Source organism: Acanthopagrus latus, chromosome 9 (genome assembly GCF_904848185.1).
Source record: "Acanthopagrus latus isolate v.2019 chromosome 9, fAcaLat1.1, whole genome shotgun sequence".
Classification (NCBI taxonomy): Eukaryota; Metazoa; Chordata; class Actinopteri; order Spariformes; family Sparidae; genus Acanthopagrus; species Acanthopagrus latus.
Window position 1 is genome coordinate 11,558,126 of NC_051047.1, and position 8,084 is coordinate 11,566,209.

Genomic DNA, 8,084 nt, shown 5'->3' on the forward strand with positions numbered 1-8,084 from the left:
CACGTCCAATCCCTGACACAGAAATCGCTTTCATAATCAACCCAGAAACGCTCTGCAGTTTGAACCCTGCGCACACACTCTGCACATTAGCCAACAACAGCTCTGTGACCCGCAGCAGGAGCAGTTTAGTTCAGGTCTGCTGTGAGGTAATGATGCAGGAATTCCTGTTTTTTGAAATCTGGGTGAGATTTTAATCTCTGTGAGTACAGAAGAGATTTTGTGATTGGAAAAAGGAAGGTAGCTCTGACTTTTAAAGCTCATATTTGAGACATAGGATTCTTAGTTTCCTGCTTCTGTATTCTCTTCTATGTACATAAATGAATATTAACACAAATATCTGTGAAAACATTTGGCATCTCATGTTCATTTAAAGTCTTATGTACATCATTGACAGTCTACCTGTTGTTTATGTTCCACTCAGTCTGACCTCAGTCCATTTATCCATTTGTTTTGCTCCTTGCTTTTGCAGCAACCTCCGGCAGTCTGTGAAAAGGCTCTTTGTCTGATCATTTGGTGTCATTGTGTCTTGTGGAGGACAGGGGTACCATTCTTCTTTGGTAATTAACGTTGGTCCGTCTGCGCTTGTTGACTTTGGCAGGCGAGGGCCTTCCTCGTGAGCTTGTGCGTCAAGCTATCATCCAGGAGGTCCAGCACCAGCCCTCCTCAAACAAACAATTCCAGTGATGAGGGCCCTACAGATCGCCCGCTCACATGTACTCACACAGATGTTTTTCTCATCGATCAAGCGTGTTTCGTGGTTGGGCTTCCTGTAAAAACTTTTTTTTTGTATCAGTGACCTTTTCATTTTATTTGACCAGGACAATAACTCAATTTATTTATTTATTTAAGTTTTTATTTATTTTTACAGAAAATAGGCTCTGCGTTTCATAGTTTGGGAAATAACAATATTTCCCAAGATGCTGTTGTTTACGCCAAGGAAATTAAACCATGATAATCAACTGTTCATTTGGAGGCTTTTTCAAAGTGGCAGTTTAGTGCTACAGGCCATGAGAAAGCTGAAAATCACTAGATGTTTATTATTTTCACAGCCTTTCCACTCACATAAGGAAGCAGAACATAAAAAAATAGAATCCTGATTCTGTTTCATGTGCACTAAACACAATTACCTGGTAACCGCAAAAGTGTTCAACCAAATCGCCTGAATGAATGTTGAATGAATCCTGCAAAACCACAGATTAAATCTTTACCTTTCTTTAGGTTCATTTTGAAATTTCTCTCTTGCCACAACACTTTGCTTATGCTCTGGTTAGGTTGAGACGGAACAACTTGGTTAGGGTTAGGAAAACATCATGTTATGGCTAAAAATACTGGTATTGGTTGCCATAAACATGGCTGGAGATGGCCTTTGGCCCCCGTAAAACTATATAAAGGTGTCAGAAGTTGAACCTTTGTGATTATAACTTTTGTACAACAGTTGTCACTTTCGGGTATTCAAAACCTACAGCCAGGGGCGTCGCTAGGAGTGCAAAACATCCAGGGCTTCAGCCCCGCAGATAGAGTCTGTTTTCAATGGGGGTCTGGGGATTTCTCCGCCGAGAAATTTTGAAAATTGGACTGTTAAAGATGCAATTTCAACGCAGTATGAGAAGGAAAGAAAGGCCAAATCATAGGGGTCCTCATCATCCTATTTTAATCACAAATAAAGCTATTTTTCCCTCACTGTAGGCCTACTGAGTAATGCTTATGTTAAAGATATTATAGCCTGTAATAAGTCTTGTGCTATGTGCATAGGCTATTAAAGCAGGTAGAACATTCCCTATTATAATTTCTTGGCTTCATTGTCTATCTGCATTAGGCCTACAGTAGGCTTTGTAGTGTATTAAGAGAAAAAAATTGTCATTTAACAGAGACTGCACACCAAGACTACACCCACGACCACAACTCCGATTAGATTTACCACAGCGGGCAACATTAGAAATTAAAATTAGACTAATTAACACATGTGCCAACCCGGTGTCAAGGTGACCATATAGAGGTTGAATTCATGGTGGTACTCCTGAATCTGTGCAAGCGAGCTATCCCTGCTCCTCCTCAGGGGTTGGGGAAGATGATGTCTTACTCTCCAAGTCTTCTTGCTCTGGCTGCGACTTTTTTTCCCCCAATTACCTCCGTATATCCATAATAACTAACTACTATAAACCTCTGTATATCCATTATAACTAACTACTATAAACCTCTGTATATCCATTATAACTAACTACTATAAACCTCTGTATATCCATAATAACTAACTACTATAAATGCTACAATGATACTAAACAGTAGGCTAATAGATGGGCTCTGGTAATATCAGTGACGTATAGAGGGGGAAAGAATAACACTGATGTTGAATTTGCAACGGATTATCCTGACTCTGCCCATATATGGGTATATTCCATAAGCTGGTCAGCTTCTGCGCAGTTTGCGCTGGTAACAATATTGCTCTGTGACCTCTGTGGCTATTTTCATCATTATGCAATTATATTTCTTTTCACAGAGATCCAGGGCTACTTCCAAAACATCTGGGGTTATGGCCTCGAATGCCCAGGTCTATCGACGCACCTGCCTACAGCTCCCATGAAAACCCACAACCGGAGCAGTGTGGGTATTTAAGTCATTGTAACTGTGTTCTGTACCTATCAATGAAGCTCTCCAACACTTTCTTACATTCTTCATTACACTTCCGTTACTATTACCATTCTTAGCTAAACGTACGGCTTAAACCTCAAAAACAAACCATTAGAAAGGCTCAGTTCTGAGCCTTGATTCACTTCTTATTTGCGTCACTGTGAGCTTGAATGAGATTTTCTTAGTTCTAGAAAAGAACCCATTAGTTCTGATTTCACTTCTGCTCTCTGTTACTTTAACAACTGAAACCACATACAAACGACATAGATCTCCTTTTGATATCAGCTGAATGGACTGTGTAAGTGTTCACAACAAGTTTCAGTCTGCTGCCAGTGACTGCAGGCTCGACAGCCATTTTGCGGCGTCTGTAGTTTTCTTTGGCTTGAAAATAAACAGGTCACCTAAACTTTATACACGGGGAAAGGTAAAAGGATCCTCAGATGCAGCACAGTCATCCCCCCCCCCCCCCCGCGAGACGTGGTGACTATACACTTATCTGTTTTTATGATCACCATTCATAACAGTAACAAAAGCCTTTTCTGCCAAAGTATGCGCACTGTATTGTCCTTTCGGCAGAGCTGCAGATACAGTAATCCTGTGGTGTCAGTTATCTCAAGATGTAAATACCTGGCCACTGCCTGTGTCTGCACACCAGGCTACACACAGCCTCTATGAATGCTTGTGTGCGCAAAAGCCCCTCAGGAGACGGAGCCATGTGCGTCATACCATGGCTCAGCCTATTATCCAGGGCTGAGGGTGGCAGGGGAAGGGGATGTGGGGTATCCAGAAAGGTGATAAGAAGATCAACAAAGGGGAACGTAATGAAAAGCAGATAAAGCACAGTGTTAGAAAGTCTCAATGAGTGGATGGAATTCATGAAGATAAAAGTCGGGGAGTGAAGGAGAGCATTAGACAAAATCACGGGAGACGGCAGTGATAGGAGAGTTTACAAAAAACAGAGAGAGCAGCGAGGAAGACGTCAGAGAGAGGGTCAGCTCCGAGTGAAGCGGGATGATGCGCCTCACGTTGTCATCACGCGGTGCAATGTTCTTATTCGTTTTGAAGTTTTTGAGTGCAGTGCAGACATAAAGACAGCGCACAGTCACAAAAGCACAGCAACACAATCTGAGCTAACAAGGGATTTGCAGAATTGAGCTGCTCATGATGAAGTGGATTAGATATAAGCGGACGGTGGGACCCCAGTAGAACCCGATTAAGATCACGTACAAATAAAAAAAAGGGCAATCACAGCTCCACCTGACCGCAGGATGTCGAGGGGCATAAGAGGGTGAAACTGTGGTAATATTAGGGATTAAAAACAACTTGATGTGAAAAGTAAGACTCAGAGCTAACATGCTGCGATGTTCCCCATCTTAGTTTAGCACGTTAGCATGCTGGTGATAGACCTTAACATAACCCATTCAGCACACAGCACTTTGCTCCAGGTGTAGTCACTTTGTCATAACGGTGGTCCTGAGACAACATGTTATAACGGAACAATGCCAACACCGTGCCATCAGATAAACCAGCCAGATAATCACAAGTATTTGCAATTGCGTGCCATTTATGTGATTACAGGTATCTTTTCTGTGTGTATTGTATTGGCACATGGCATGTCCACTATCCTTGTTTAGACCTATATTTGGACCGGACTGTAAATAACACGAGTTATGTAACATTTCACTTAAAACCACAAATGTCAACCTCGTTGTGGCGCTGAAGAAAAAATCATTGTCTCTTGATCCATCCTGTGGTGGTCGAGCGTTTCAGCCTGAACCAAAGTGTTGGACCCAGAACCGTGCGGCCAACATGTTTAATATATTTGCACCAAACACTGTTTCCGGAGTCATTTGTTCAGTGGCGACATGAACACCAAGTAGGACCAGGACGTGACACCGCAAGGGTCCAGATGGAAAGAAAGTTGCAGGTTTTACCGCTCCAGGTGTTACTGCATCTTGTGCTCCTGATCTCGCTGTTCAGCGTCCATATGGTCTCTCAGCTGGGCCCCTAAAGCCGGATAATGGTCGTTAACTCACCAGAGGAGGAAGGGGAAGGAAGTGAGGCAAGAGCTGGAGGCACATATATGTACAGAGGGTTTCAGGGCAGAAGTAATGGGGTGAAGGTTGTTAGAGGAAGCAACCACCCAGTGCTGATTAGCGAGAGAAAGAAGTGGCTACAGGGTGTATATCAGCACAAATGATAACACTTTATCGGTGGGAACCATTCAGTTACTTGTCCTGGCACATCATCACATGCAAGTACTCATCTAAACTGACTTGTCGTGCCTTTGTTTACCCCAAACTTGTTGTGTCCTAACTCACTTTTCTCATTTCCTCATTTTCTTTTGCCTAATGTCTTCCACCTGACCAGCTGCCGGAGCAGACTCGCGGCAGGTTGAGTGGAACGTAATGTGTTTTTGATTTGGTGGCGGTGGAGAGTTTGAGAGAAGTCTGCCAGAGAAAAGAGCAGCTCAGCGTGGATTAAGAGACCTAAGCTGGGTGAAGGAGGGTGTCAGAGAGGCGGTGATGACATCCAGGACATCTGTGTGTTCGCCTGGTCCAGCCATGTGAGCGCTGGACCGACCAGACTGTAGCGAGGGAGAGGGGAGGGAGGGGAGGGGATCGTCTCCTGTACCAATGCCAAAAATGGAAAGCTAAGAGCGGGTGTCAAAGGGTCAGTCCAGGTGATGCAGGATGAGTTGTAATGTGGTCTGTTCCTTAAAGTATAGGTGGAGCGACGGAACATCAAGTTCTTCCGACTCTACTTACGTCCAGTCAACAGCTGATATGTGAACAATGGTACAAACATGCACAAACTGCAACACTACTGCAACAATTCTCCCTCTGTGCATCAATAAAGGATTATTTGATCTTATATTATTCATGGGCAATTAGATTAGATTACTGTTTAATTTGTCTTTAGATTGCCTATATGTTATTTTTTTATTTTTATTTTTTTTTATATTTATTGTTCTTACACTAACAATTCGGGTTATCTCTTGTTTTCTTTATTATTGTTGGTCGATAGACAGTGATGTACTCCTTTTTGAAAACCACATAAACACGACCTGTGTGCGCAGACACACACATGCACATGTGCACATATACACGGGCGCACGCGCACACACGCACACACTGCACACAACCACAGCGAGAGCAGAACAGATTGTTTGTTTCCAATGTGCCGGAACAATAAATTCAGAAAATGTGTTCCAGCATCCCGTGGAGCCACAGGACTGTGGGATCATTTAGTTTCTGTGACAGTTTTCTCCTTCTTACTTTTCATTTTGTTGTGCCGCGCACAGTGAGATTCATCTGGATTACAGTCTGAAACTGCTCGTGTTACAGAAACAAGAACACAGTGTACTAAAGAAAACCAGCGAGCGTAAGTTGCTTTTATGTGTGACAGTTTTTTTGCCTAAACTCTCTGACAACATTAAACACGTGTTAGAAAGGCTTCCTGCCGGGAAGGGTTTTGCATGTCACACACAGGCGCTGAAGGGTACGTGTGCTGGGTCGTATACAACGGCCTGGGATGAGAATGTGTAATACTCTTTGTATGGGGAAAGAAATCAGTTTACACGGTCACATTGTGGGGACTACCTTCCCACAGGGTAAAACAAAAAAAAAGTAGGGTTTGGAGTCAGTTTAGGTTAGGTTAAGAGAGGGTTGGACTACTGTACATCCCAAGACACCAGGAGTCTGGGCTTTGAAGCCAATTTCATGGGGCGGCCAAAACGTGTAAATACAACGTCATATGATGACCATACAGGAAGCAAAAATATAAATAAAATCTGGCCAACCATCCAAAATCATTCCATGGGGTATGTGGGCCAGGAGAACGTGACTGGTGGGGGCCAGATCTGAACCACAACAAACTTTGCTGTCTGAGCACTGGCCCCAAAAACATTTTACCTTGTGAAAGAAGCAGCTGTGAACTGCTGGACTGGCTTGTTCGTGCGTCACAGCCCACGTGAAATGACACGATGAATCTGAGCCATTTCATTGTATGCCTCCGCAAACCAGTCACGCTGCTGTTCCAAAGCTGTGGCACTGAATACGGGCCAGAACAGAATGGTATGATGTCATAGTGCAGTTAACCCCTGACCTTTTGGATAATAAATGTCATAACCTCTTCATAACCTAACATTGAATAAACTATAGTGGACACTTTTTACCAAACATGAAGACATTTCCTCCACGAATTCTTGAGATGTGCACAAGAATGGGAGTGCCATGAGGTCACAATGACCCTGACCTTTGACCTTTGGCCACCAAAGTCCAATCAGCTCACTGTTGAGCCAAGTCAACATTTGTATCAATCTGAAGACATTTCACCAAGGCGTTCTTGAGATATCAGGTTCAAAAGAAACACATATGGACAGACCGATGGGTAGAGGAGGCATAAAAAATGAGAGAAACTGGGGGGAAATAATAAAAACAATGAGCTCATAGTGAGTTCTGAGTTTAGTCAGAGGCTGAACTGCTACAACAAAATACACACAACTAGGGTGTATGTTGCGAGCTGTCTAACAACTGACATCTGTACAGTTGTTATATTGGCTATTTGAGCTGAAAAGAGAAACACTAGTGTGGGTAGCATTTCTTCGATCATTCAGCAGCAGAGTTTTAAATTTTGACATCATCACGTGGGAGCATGGACGCTATTAATTGAAGTTTTCATCCAATCCTTTCATTAAAAACACTACATTACGTATTTTTCCACCGGTGCAGCTGCCTAACATATCGCCTGTTGTTCACCTAACAGGAAGCTTCAGTCCTATTGGAGCCGCGGAGTGTTTTGCATCGTGTTTGACTTTGTTGCTAGGGCTGCTGTGAGATAAAAGCAGACCACAGATAGTTCAGCACAGTTCCCCCTCTGTTCTTCGTCCAACTTGACCTGCTCTCTTCATCCAACACCAGACCACCCACTGCTCACTTTAATGATTAAGCTGAGATTAACTGCAGCACAAAGACACCTCTTGTTTCCATCCTCTTTCACCCTCACACACACACACGCACGCACGCACGCACGCACACACACACACACACACACACACACACACACACACACACACACCTTTCATCAGCTCAGTTTATCTCCTTCCACTACCTTCTCTGCAGCAAGCAAATGCCAGCCACTTAGTGTGGGAAAATAAATATCCAAGCGAGTGAAGCAGGCAGAAGAGACACCTGCCACACTGCGCAGCTGCGTCTGCTCCCCCCAATGTAAAGTGCACGAGACCCAATCAGACTGTACGCCATTTTTAGCAGCAAAGATAAGAGAGGCTGCTGGACTCAAAATTGTGGCAATCTTCTTTATCATGAGATAAGAAATGGCATTTTTTGCCCTCATACAGTTTCACTTGTTCACGCTGGTTCTCTCTCTTTTGGCCAGGCGCTCCTCCAGCTATAGCATGAATGACGTCAGCCTGACAATGTGCAGCTCTCAAGGAA